The 13,714-nt window shown below is 41.6% G+C and overlaps 1 long non-coding RNA gene across 1 annotated transcript; it reads left to right on the top strand.

Annotated features, from left to right (window-relative positions):
• The first annotated feature begins 816 nt into the window (after positions 1-816).
• LOC119322339 lies at positions 817-9,835 on the top strand. Its single transcript, XR_005155534.1, has 10 exons — positions 817-1,163; positions 1,351-1,452; positions 1,564-1,784; positions 1,863-4,414; positions 5,486-5,635; positions 5,788-5,890; positions 5,977-7,804; positions 8,747-8,828; positions 8,924-8,977; positions 9,102-9,835. It is a non-coding gene; the product is annotated as an uncharacterized LOC119322339 (long non-coding RNA).
• The last annotated feature ends 3,879 nt before the right edge of the window (positions 9,836-13,714 follow it).

Raw genomic sequence — 13,714 nt, 5'->3', positions numbered from 1 at the left:
CATGAAGCGGTTGGTCAGGTTGAACATCCTCGTGAACTACCTCCAGCCTGGCGCCACTGCACGCCGGTACGCCGATGTATTGGACGTGATCCCATCTCCAGCGGCCCTTTACTCCTCCACCTACACTGTCACCATGTGCCTTCCCGCCGCGCCTGCTCCTCTACTGATATGTGCGGATGTGCCCCTCGCCATTCTCCAACTTCTATAGCAACCTCCATCGCGATTCTCTACCTGGATCAAAAGAAGAGAACGATCGACCTCTTATTCACGCGGGATGCCGCGGCCAGCGCGGCGCCGGTCGAGACTGTGGGGCGGCAACATCGCAACACGGAGGCTGCGGCGCGAGAAGAAGAAGATGAGGAAAGCTGCCGTCAGCTAGGCATTGGTGGCGACAGCGAAGTGGCGACATCGCTTAGAGGAGATGCAGGGGAAGCCATGGTTTGGAGGTGCCAGGGAGCAGCGTCGCTGGTTGCGCCAGGAGATCTCCAAGAGGAGGCTGCGTTGGGGAGATCATGGCGAACGTCGGGAGGATCGTGGGAGGGGTGCGTGGCTGCGTACCTGGGTGGAAGCAAAACAAAACGGAAGTGGGAGAGGACATCGGTACGGGAAAAAATCAGAGGTGGGAAGAGATGTATCGATAGGGATAGTAGGAGGTCGAACCATCACGAACGTTCGATTCTCCTTTAGCATGACGAGTGGGCTCATCTCAAGCGTTCCTTGCTGGGTCAGCCGTGCCAACGTGCAGAAGGATTTTCCCATCGGCTCCTCGCGCGCGATGCCTGAGACGGTGCGGTCGGCGTGAACCCTAGCCCCCCAAACCACAGCCGCCACACCCTCCCTCCTCCTCCTTGCCTCGTCCGCCGCCGCACTCCCTCCCTCCTCCCTCGTCGCCACATCCTCCGCCCTAGGACCGCGCGCTCGTCCTGTCATCTCATGTGCCATCGCTGCCGGCCCCTGCCATGGTGTCGCGGAGCTCTTCCCGCGCCCTCGCGTCCGACCTCACCAGGTCCTCGATGCCGGCCTCATCGGCTTGCTGCGGCGGCCGCTCTTGACGCCGTCCTTGCAACCCGACAGGGGCAAACCCGAGCGCGGGCGGCTCATGTGGTGGTGCAGCGGACGGCAGCCTCAGCGGGTGAGCGACGGAGACTGCAGCTGGTCAGGTGGTGGTACACGACCTCTCTCTCTCTCTCTCCACCTTCCCTCCTCACTTGATGGCATCTTGCTCTTGTTTCTAGGGTGATTCTTAATCTGTACACATAAGACTGCTAATTTCATCTACCCATAGTATGTAATTAGTAATGAGATGCATAAAGTTTACTGGTACATGACATGTTGATTAAATTTTGACAGGCCAGTAAAATTTTCTGCGGATGTGTCCTTGACGGATGGATGGTGACTAACGAGATGCACTTCTTTGACACAAGTAATTTTAATAAAGGGATTGTGTACAAGGTAAGATTACCACGCATAGCTGCATTGCAGCTACCAAGTGCTCCAGGATTTCATGTTGCAAGATTTGCCCCAGAGGCAAATGTATGACTTACTTGCTGTTGACTTTCGCAGTGTTCAGATCTTTTCTTGTGACAAGGATGCACAAAATCAAGTTTTCTGTCGGTAGGAGCTTTTTTCGCTGTCCAACTGTTCAGTTCCACTGGAACAAGGTGTATACTGGACTTCTTATTGTCTCCCAACCTGATGTGGATAAAACCAACCAGAGTATTATGGCGAAACCAAGTTGCACTACTTGACAACTGATAGGGCCTTTGAAGGAATTGTTCCTCTCAGTAAGTTCTTAGTTTTTGATATTCTTTACGAGACTGTTTTTTAATGTCTGGTCATTAACTTTTATCAGTAATTTGCAGAAAAGGAGGGGCCAGTGCATGATGTTCAGTGGTCTTCTTCAGGTTCTGAATTTGTTGTGGTCTATGGATATATCCTTACATATTCTGGTGAACCATGCATGAGTCATGCCTCGCCGTTCTGCTGTCCATAGAAATCTTTCTTTCTCTTCATCACCTCTGACTTTTATTAGCTCGAGCCTTCGTAAGAGGAAGTATACGATCTGTTCTGCCAGCTTTAGATTCTTATAGATTACCTAGGTGTCGTTTATGGGTCGGAATCATTAATTCATGCCTATATTTGAAAAAAAATGTGCAAAGAACTGCATTATTCATGGCATTACATTTCTCTTTTTTCGGACTGGCCTGCTAATGGTAGCCTCACTTCTTTACATAGTCCTTACATGAACCATAACATTTCTGATTTAATGTGTTTGTTCTCTACCACTGTTCCTTGACTGAATCTCGGTTAGGCTGGCCAGAGCAACAATATTCAGCCAAAAATGCAATCCTCTTCACGACCTTGGTGAAGGCCATTATAATACGATAAGATGGAATCCCGAAGGGCGATGTATCCTTGCAATAATTTGATCACCCAGTCGTGCTATGTTCTCTGGTCTGAGTGGGTGTAGATATATATGCACACCCTTCTGTTAAAGCTTGGTTATTAGCATACCAATATGCGTCTAACAAATTGTTAATGTTCTGTTATTGCTTGCTTTCGTGTAAGAAAAAAAATCATGTTTATCTTGATGATATCCTTGACCCAAAAAAATCACCTTCCCTTTTTTCTTCTTCTCAGGCAATGAGGCATGAGGAGACGATGCCCTATCCACCTTCTGCAACCTCATAATTTTTCTTTGACCTGACCATGTGATTATTTTGGGATTTTAGCTCTATGCAGCCACTTCTCTTGATTAAGTTCAGAAAATGCCGGCAACGGTTCGTTGAATGGTTAAAGTTGGTTCATATCTGTTGTATTGAACGGTTGAAGTTGGTTCATATGCTTTGTATAAAATTGTTTTCATAGATCAGACCTAGGATGCATGCAATCATTTTTTTTACTTTAGAAAATGATGTTGCGAGCGTAAATTTAGACCGGACAGAGATAGCAATATACCAAGGGTTCTAAGAATTGGATTCATAATGCAGGGATGTTATTGATTCATCTGAGCTGCTCTATCTGATTGTATTTTATTAAGACCCTGCCATTTTAAACATAGCTTTTACATTCCTATTCGGGAAATAAGTGCTAACGGAAAGACGGGAATGCACTTTTTAAAATGGTTTTTGCTAGGTAAATGATGTTGCACAACAAATACAATTGCCTTTGTGTCTTACATAACTCATTTTTGTGTATTCAGGTCATATTGCCTGTACATTCCTAGCGGAATGGAGTGCCCAGTTTTGTCCAGAAAGTTGAGGGCTTCTGGTGGTTCTTTTGAAATGAGGGTTTCAGTGCTAACCATATTGCATTTCCATTTTCAGGGTGTCCTTTTCCTGGATACCCACCCTCCAAAGCATATATTTGCATGATGATGTAATGTTAGACCAACTTTCCTATATATAAGACTTTGCAGATAATCAAATAAGAGGATGGCATTATTTGGGCCTCGATTTGGGCCAAATCGGGTAAGCCCTCCTCTTATTTGATTCTCTTGCGGCACTTGGCTGGTTCCAAGACCGTGAGGGAAAGGACTTCCTGTTGTGTGCGTGCTTGCCTTCGAACCAAATCGATCTCAACAGAAACACACACGCGCACACACACACACACACATATGCATTTTTTTCCTTGTCCCTGATGTTGAGTTGTGATTTTTTTTTCAATGTGTACATGGCTTCAGTGGGGCGAAGTAGAATAAATAGTCAATCTTGATCTTATGGAGTGATGATTTACATTCTTTTTGTGATGAGATAAAACACAACCTAGGTGTTATTTAGCTTGCTGCTGTAGGTCAGAGGAACAATATGTGGGTCGTTGAGTTCACTGCTTTAAGATTGTTGTTCTCATTCGTAGACGAAGAGTTAATGTGTCCAGGTTTTGGTGCATTGACCAGCGAAATTGGGGAAGCTACTGGTCCTTTTAAACTGCACAAGTGCATTATGCATTTAGTTCAGATTGTCATCTTTACGATCATATACGGCAGCCTTTTATTTTAAATATAAAACTCCTTTTATGTACAAGCTTATTTGATCACTGGAAAGCTAAATGATGTTTGCTCATCTCTATATCATGACAGTCTTTGTTAAGATGCAACAATGCCTTGTGCGTGTGTAGGTTGCATTGTTTCTATATAGGGGCGCATATCAGGATGAGCTTCCCCAGTCCTTCTTTCCCCTCCGCTCATGATCTCTTTCTCTCTCTCCCCTACCCATCTATGCAAGAATTGTTTAGCCTAAATGCTTCTATATGCTGTATGTATTCTTAGATGTACTTTGATCTATTGTGAATCTTGTGATCACAGAACTTTCTGAATCCGACGCTGTCAATCGGGCCGCAGAGAGGAAGTGTGGTGGAGATGAGATGGGGACAGAGGATCCTGCAGCGATGTTGTTTCTTTGTTCTCCTGCTCAAGGTTTGCTCTTCCCTACGTACTGTCATGGTGGTTCAGTTTTTCATCTCTAAATTGGGATTACACAAAACTATTGATGTTTTAGTTACGTAATTTGTGTACCAGCATGCTGTAAAGGGCTAATGTCGGAACCAATTGTGTATACAGTCCTTGCGCCTGTGATCATGAAAAGATCGAAAGTAAATACTCTGCTTACCATATAGTGAGACGCCGAACATTCTGAATTGTAAATTCGGGTCACGTTTATTCAACTATTTATTTTGGAGATTTGATCTGCTTGATCTGTTGATAATTTCACCCTTCAATCATGTTTACTTAATAGAGCCTCATACATGTAAGTCGGTGCTTCATATGTTGATATTTCACCCTTCAATCATGTTTACTTAATAGAGCCTCATACATGTAAGTTGGTGCTTGTATAGTCTGGTAATAATCTGTCCTATTGTCAAATGCTAAGTACTAGCTGGGAACTTCAATAGCTGGGTACTTCGCAATGTTTACTCCAGGAAAATGGAATGAGCAAGCTTCTTTCTTGATTAGTTACTTGCTTTTCCTCAAAGACATTCCCCATCTATGTCCCATGTTTTCTTTTTGTATGAATTTCATATTCCCTGGAATATGAGAATACACCGTCCTGATAGACCAGCAGACCAACACATTCCCATGGGATTTTTGAAAAATATATGTGAATTTGCATACATTTTCTATTTTTTTCTTTTCTTATCCATGCTCCCCCGTAGATAAATAGTAGTGTTAACTGAAATGAATGTTCACTTCTGTTCAAATTTCAAGGAAGTGTGCATCATGCTTCTGTTTCTGCAATATGTTTTAGAGTATATGATTTAATTTTCCTACTTCCCCAGTTATAAATTTATTAGCATCAAAGTAGAGCTTCAGGTTTATGGTTCAATATATCATTGCAAAGTAGTTTATTGCTCAGTATATCACTGCAGGTTCCTTAAACCATCAAATTTCAATGTTTTTTATTTTCGTCGATGGAAGTATGTTCTTCAACGATAAAATAGCAGGGATTTCTTTTCTTATCAATTCTAATCCCTTTTTGATGCATTGCAGGTTTGCTATCAAGCTCTCAAAAAGGAAAAACAACTTTACTCTGTTTTCTGGAGAACCTTCCCGTAGAGTCACTACCTCAACAGAGACAAATATGCGATCAAGGATATATTCGATGGATTTTCAAGCAAAACTTGGAGGCTATTTTTGCAGGTTCATCACTTGCTTTATTGTTTTCTTACCTTCCTTTCTTCAAGACAATATCTTCCTAGCATTGCTCTATAAATTTAAATCCCATCTTTTTGTTTTGATTATCATGGAGTACTCGTCCCGTCTAATCCAAGCAAGGGCCTTCATGTTTGCAGATAGTTTGGTGCTCTCATGGTTATTTTGTAGAGATTGTCCCTTTGTTCATTTCTTGGTAACCGTCTACTGCAGCTCAGCTACTGTCCAGCAGCTAACCTTATGGTGAGTGATTGATGGTGCATGTTTTCCTATTAGTTTCTCTGTATGCCAATGTCTGAATTTTATCTTGCCTTTTTACATTTCTCCAGGCCTTCCATTCTCACTGTGATTCCCCGAGATGTCCTATCTAATAAAATTTTTATCTTGCCTTTTTCCATTTCTCCAGGCATGCACTTTCTAATAAAAATTTGGCAGTCTACTTGAAGCGAGTCATTTATCTAGCTACAGTAACCTTCCTTGCTTTTGCAAATAATACTTTATGGTTGGCACTATTGTCTATATCTGCCAAATAACGTTAGTATAGCCAGAAATTCAGATGCCACACGTTAGTGATGGATTGTTATTCTGCTATCATTCCATGTTGGTTAGCCATGATAAATTTGATTTCTAGAGTAGCAGATGATTCATGTCAGGTTTCTTTTAGAGATCGAAATATGTGTTGACTCTGAAATAAGTAGTACGCCGTCCAGTTCTACATAGGTGAAAGCATACTGATCCCATTTACATACTATGCAAAACTGGACGGCCTTCTAAATCTCTGAAACTAATATTTGTTGTGTAATCTGTATCACCTCTTCATACTCTCTATATGCTTTCTACGTACTCCCTCCGTCCGAAAAAACTTGTCCCATAAATACATGTATCTAGCACCAAGTTAGTGCTAGATACATCCATTTGAAAGATAAGCTTGAGACAAGTTTTTCCGGACGGAGGGAGTAGAAGGTAAAAGTGCGTGAGAACGATGGCCTAGAGGATGTGAATTGCACTCGAATATATGCAGGTTTCGTGCCAAACTAGCCAGTATTGTATTTCAGATGCTTCTTCTGTAACTTAATATATTTTGCCGGCTCTTCTCATTTCCCGGTGAACTTTTTAGTCTGTACAGTTGAATCATTGGAAGTTATTTTCTACTATCTATAGAGGTTTTATTATCCAAACTATTAGCTGCCTGACTTGCTTTTTTGAAACGAAGTGTTCCTAGGATTGCCTTTTTTACATATGGTTATGCTCCATATGGCTACCTATGTACATATGTGAAGGTTCTGTTTGGACTACTCAAATCGCGTGGAGCTGTTAAATTTCCTATTTGTTGCCTTGCCGTTGTGTGCCATCGCAATGTTTACTCCAGAAAAATTGAATGAGCAAACTTCTTTCTTGATTAGTTACTTGTTTTGCCTTAAAGACGTTCCCCACCTGTCACATGTTTTATTTTTGTATGAATTTATATTCCCTGGAATATGAGAATACACCGTCCTGATAGACCAGTGGACCAACACGTTTCCATTGTATTTTAGAAAAATATATGTGAACTTGCATATATTTTCTAAATTTATGCCTTTTCTTATCCATGCTCCTCCATAGATAAATAGTAGGCTCAACAAAAATGAATGTTCACTTGTGTTCAAATTTCTAGGAAGTGTGCTCCATGCTTCTCTTTCTGCAATATGTTTCAGAGTATATATTTTAATTTTCCGACTTTCCCTGTTACAGTACTGTGTATGTCATTCTTAGCTTTGCTTTTGGAAACATAATAGTCTAGAAATGCCAACTTGAAATTGAACGAGCAACAATCCAGTTATTGTGCTTTCTTTCCCTCATAAACTTGCTGACGATATGGGTGAAGACCCATTACAGATTTCTTATGGAATAAAAAGGTAAATATGATGATTTGAGAATTGTTGGTCAAGAGCCATGAATAAGAGAAAGGCATCACACTCAAGTTCGGAGAAGAAAAAGGATACAAAGACAAAGATAGATCAGTATTCTGCTCTGAAGCTAAAACTTTTTGTGGAATCCATGTTACTTGATTTTGTATTATGGAAGTATGACTTGGTCATATATATTTACATTAATGTTGTCAAGTTGTGGTTCAGCAATAGGCATAATGTCCTATCAAGTTACTTGATTTTGTATTATGTAAGTATGACTTAGTCATATATATATATACATTATTGTTGTCAAGTTGTGGTTTAGCAGTATGCATAATTTCCTAACAAGTTACTTGATTTTGTATTATGGAAGTATACTTAGTCATATAAATTTACATTAATGTTGTCGTTGTGGTTTAGCAATAGGCATAATTTCCTATCAAGTTATTTCTTTTGAATATATTGTTGTTTTTAAGCTTGAAAATTTGTATGTGCAATGAAAGTGTATCTAACACTTATATGTAAAGGATAAATGTGAAACATGTTAGATAATTCTTGGTCTAAATTGGAACTTTGCGTCATTCGGCATCTAAGGGGTTTTAAAGGGTTTGAATTAGTACTTCTGTGGTTCATGAAACCCAATTTTATCCCCAATTTTATCGACAAAGGCACATTTTCAAAACACTTTGGGTTTGAAATATGACTGTAGCATTTGGCATCCCATGTGGTTGCTAAATGCTAATTTTATCAACAAGTAGAACATTTTTATAGCACTCATGATTTCAAATAGGTCTTTGCGTCATTTGGTAGAATGAGCGTTAAATTTGTTATCATATGTGCTTGCCCACGACTAAATCAACTAAACCATGGATTTTTTTTCAATGTGTACATGGCTTCAGTGGGACTAAATCAACACATGCAAACCAAAGCGATCTCAACAGAAACAAATTTGATATCATGCAATGATCAATGCAGATTAGGGTAGTTATAGAGTTCTTCCTCAGTTTTCATTGAGCAAAGATCGAATCTGTATGATTTGTTCTAATACCAAGTAAATCTTGGTCTGCATTGTGTTAGTTTTCCTACTGAGTTTTTTTTGGCTATTTTCGTTTAAATTGGTAGTTGATGTGAAAAAGTGTGTGTTGACATGCATGTAACCAAATCATGTATTAATGTGAGGTACTACATATACTTGCCTATCTCTTTCCAGAAGCACAACCCTCTTGATCCAACTAGGAACATCAAAACCAAATGGGATATCATTGAGTGGACTTCAGATGGGTCTTGCCAAGGTGCTCTCCTCTCACTTTTTCTCTTACTTCCTCCCCTCCCATCGCTAATGTTTAAACTTACTAATATATTAGTTTTTTAAACATTACGTGTGCAGATCTGAGGATGAAGGGAAGAAGAAGAATTTAACTAAACAGTGAAGAAGATCAAGGTGATTTTTCTTCCCTTTGTTCTTTTATTCTGATGTTAAGATTTGTTATGGCTAGATGAGATTTGTGGTGAAAGTTTCCCATTCTTTTACATATCTTGAGATTGATCAACTTCTTTCTTGCTAGGAGAAGGATGGCAGAAGTGAGTTCAAAAGGGAGATCATCTACACCACTGGCAGATCAGCGGGACAAGGGCAATCAGTAGAGAGATAGGGCAAAAGGGAGATCTTTATGCCACATAAACTTGCAGATCAACGTGAGGAGGACAATCGGTAGAGAGGATAGGGCACAAGGGAGATCTGTATGCCGCCTATAGATCATCATGTTCTGGCAACAAGGAGGATGATCAAGAAGGATTGGGGAACACCAGCAAAAAAAGTACTGGGGAAGATGGGCGGGACGAAGGCTTGGAGATTGTTGTTTGGCGCCAACGTGCGTTTGGTGGTGATTGCTGGCTGGCTGACTGCGGTGTGCTACTGGCGATGAGATCCAGGAGGAGGTGGCGGCGGACAGGGAGACGAGGTAGGGATGAACTGCCGATTAAGATGCAGAGCTGCTGTTTTTATCATGTTGTTCTTATCCTGCTCACTGTGATATTTGTGGAAAATATTTGCACTATGGTTTGGTTAAGATATAGAGCTACTATTTTTATTCTGCATTACCTCGTGGGTCTCATTATATGGATTAAGTACAAGGCATCTGTGGTTCAAAATTTTTTAGTAACCTGTGTTTATCTTTACTGTCTGGTGTCGAATTGACCGATTAGTCGGTTGAATTGATTGTAAAGGATTGCCCAATGTGGTTATCCGAAGATTGTAGTTTACCATATATGCTTACTACAAAATGCTTATTTCGCTTCACATGTAAGGCTGTAACAGGATGCATTTCTCTCACCTTATTTCTGCAGGACGTTTTTGCTTGCATTCTCATGTCTTTTGGCAATGAGAAAATTATCATTTGGAGGGGAAAAGACAGATGAAAACATGCAAGATAGTATATGCAATTGACATACGCTTCAGTTCTTGAATCAGAGTTCAGTGGTGAAGAACACTACAATTTTTTGGTTGATGGATTGGTCTGAACATATTGTAAGGGATTTTGCATGAAGTGGTTATTCAAAGGAAAAATATGCATGGCCAGGTTTCTCATCATGATAACCATGTTTTCAAACTTGCTAAAAAAATACTACCATGCCAACTTTACTCTCTCATCATAGTGCCCATATTTTCAAACTGAACATATTCATATTATGCAAAGTTCCCCTTTTCCCAGACTATTATTTAACAACGTAATAAACATGTTTAAAAAATAGCATGATATAGTTGAAGGTTCTTGCAGCATGAAACTATTTTCATCGACAACATGTCTTCAGCAGGTCTCTGCGCCATTTGGCGCAACGGGTCAACTAGTGTTTATTATTCATGCTAGAATTGTATTAACCGGAAACATAAAACATGTGTGAATACATAGACAAAACATAGTGTCACTAGTATGCCTCTACTTGATTAGCTCGTTAATCAAAGATGATTAAGTTTCCTAACCATAGACATGAGTTGTCATTTGATTAACGGGATCACATCATTAGGAGAATGATGTGATTGACTTGACCCATTTCGTTAGCTTAGCACTTGGTCGTTTAGTATGTTGCTATTGCTTTCTTCATGATTTATACATGTTCTTATGACTATGAGATTATGCAACTCCCGTTTATCAGAGGAACACTTTGTGTGCTACCAAACGTCACAACGTAACTAGGTGATTATAAAGGAGCTCTACAGGTGTCTTCGAAGGTACATGTTGAGTTGGCGTGTTTCGAGATTAGGATTTGTCACTCCGATTGTCGGAGAGGTATCTCTGGGCCCTCTCGGTAATGCACATCACTATAAGCCTTGCAAGCAATGTAGCTAATGAGTTAGTTGCGGGATGATGCATTACGTAACGAGTAAAGAGACTTGCCGGAACGAGATTGAACTAGGTATTAAGATACCGACGATCGAATCTCGGGCAAGTAACATACCGATGACAAAGGGAACAAATGTATGTTGTTATGCGGTTTGACCGATAAAGATCTTCGTAGAATATGTGGGAGCCAATATGAGCATCCAGGTTCCGCTATTGGCTATTGACCGGAGACGTGTCTCGTTCATGTCTACGTATTTCTCGAACCCGTAGGGTCCGCATGCTTAAAGTTAGATGACAGTTATATTATGAGTTCATGTATTTTGATGTACCGAAGATAGTTCGGAGTCCCGGATGTGATCACGGACATGACGAGGAGTCTCGAAATAGTTGAGACATGAAGATTGATATATTGGACGACTATATTCGGACACCGGAATGGTTCCGGTGGTTATCGGATATATACCGGAGTACCGTGGGCTTACCGGAACCCCCCGGGGGGTTAATGGGCCTCATGGGCCCAGGGCAGGCCGCGCGCCCCTCCCCCTCTAGTCCGAATAGGACAAGGAGGGGGGGCGGCGCCCCCCCTTTCCTTCCTCCCCTCTCTCCCTTCCTTCCCCCTCTCCTACTTGGACAAGGAAAGGAGGGAATCCTACTCCCGGTGGGAGTAGGACTCCTCCTGGCGTGCCCCCTCCTGGCCGGCCGCCCCCTCCCCCTTGCTCCTTTATATACGGGGGCAGGGGGCACCTCTAGACACAACAACAATTGATCCCTTGGATCTCTTAGCCGTGTGCGGTGCCCCCCTCCACCATAATCCACCTCGATAATATTGTAGCGGTGCTTAGGCGAAGCCCTGCGTCGGTAGAACATCATCATCGTCACCACGCCGTTGTGCTGACGAAACTCTCCCTCAAAGCTCGTTTGGATGGGAGTTTGAGGGACGTCATCGAGCTGAACGTGTGCTGAACTCGGAGGTGCCGTGCGTTCGGTACTTGATCGGTCGGATCGTGAAGACGTACGACTACATCAACCACGTTGTGTTAACGCTTCCGCTTTCGGTCTACGAGGGTACGTGGACAGCATTCTCCCCTCTCGTTGCTATGCATCACCATGATCTTGCGTGTGCGTAGGATTTTTTTTAAATTACTACGTTCCCCAACAGTGGCATCCGAGCCAGGTTTTATGCGTAGATGTTATATGCACGAGTAGAACACAAGTGAGTTGTGGGCGATACAAGTCATACTGCTTACCAGCATGTCATACTTTGGTTCGGCGGTATTGTTGGATGAAGCGGCCCGGACCGACATTATGCGTACGCTTACGCGAGACTGGTTCTACCGACATGCTTTGCACATAGGTGGCTAGCGGGTGTCAGTTTCTCCAACTTTAGTTGAACCGAGTGTGGCTACGCCCTGTCCTTGAGAAGGTTAAAATAGCATTAACTTGACGAAATATCGTTGTGGTTTTGATGCGTAGGTAAGAACGGTTCTTGCTCAGCCCGTAGCAGCCACGTAAAACTTGCAACAACAAAGTAGAGGACGTCTAACTTGTTTTTGCAGGGCATGTTGTGATGTGATATGGTCAAGACGTGATGATATATTTTATTGTATGAGATGATCATGTTTTGTAACTGAGTTATCGGTAACTGGCAGGAGCCATATGGTTGTCGCTTTATTGTATGCAATGCAATTGCCCTGTAATTGCTTTACTTTATCACTAAGCGGTAGCGATAGTCATAGAAGCAATAGGTGGAGAAACGACAACGATGCTACGATGGAGATCAAGGTGTCGCGCCGGTGACGATGGTGATCATGACGGTGCTTCGGAGATGGAGATCACAAGCACAAGATGATGATGGCCATATCATATCACTTATATTGATTGCATGTGATGTTTATCCTTTATGCATCTTATTTTGCTTTGATTGACGGTAGCATTATAAGATGATCTCTCACTAAAAATTTCAAGGTAAAAGTGTTCTCCCTGAGTATGCACCGTTGCGAAAGTTCTTCGTGCTGAGACACCACGTGATGATCGGGTGTGATAGGCTCTACGTTCAAATACAACGGGTGCAAAACATTTGCACACGCGGAATACTCAGGTTAAACTTGACGAGCCTAGCATATACAGATATGGCCTCGGAACACTGAGACCGAAAGGTTGAGCGTGAATCATATAGTAGATATGATCAACATAATGATGTTCACCATTGAAAATTACTCCATCTCACATGATGATCGGACATGGTTTAGTTGATTTGGATCACGTGATCACTTAGATGATAAGAGGGATGTCTATCTATGTGGGAGTTCTTAAGTAATATGGTTAATTGAACTTTAATTTATCATGAACTTAGTCCTGGTAGTATTTTGCAAATTATGTTGTAGATCAATAGCTCGCGTTGTTGCTTCCCTATGTTTTTATATGTGTTCCTAGAGAAAACTAAGTTGAAATATGTTAGTAGCAATGATGTGGACTTGGTCCGTGATATGAGGTTTATCCTCATTGCTGCACAGAAGAATTATGTCCTTGATGCATCGCTAGGTGATAGACCTATTGCAGGAGCAGATGCAGACGTTATGAACGTTTGGCTAGCTCAATATGATGACTACTTGATAGTTATGTGCACCATGCTTTATGGCTTAGAACCGGGACTACCAAAACGTTTTTGAAACGTCACGGAACATATGATATGTTCCATGAGATGAAATTGATATTTCAGACACATGCCCGTGTCAAGAGGTACGAGACCTCTGGAAAAAAAACTTCGCCTAAAACATGGAGGAGAATTGCTCAACTAGTGAGCAAGTGCTTAGATTGTCTGAGTACTACAATAACTT

This window comes from Triticum dicoccoides, chromosome 6B (assembly GCF_002162155.2).
Source record: "Triticum dicoccoides isolate Atlit2015 ecotype Zavitan chromosome 6B, WEW_v2.0, whole genome shotgun sequence".
NCBI classification, from domain to species: domain Eukaryota; kingdom Viridiplantae; phylum Streptophyta; class Magnoliopsida; order Poales; family Poaceae; genus Triticum; species Triticum dicoccoides.
The sequence above is the reverse complement of the archived record's forward strand: the minus strand, read 5'-3'. Positions and strand labels throughout refer to the sequence as shown.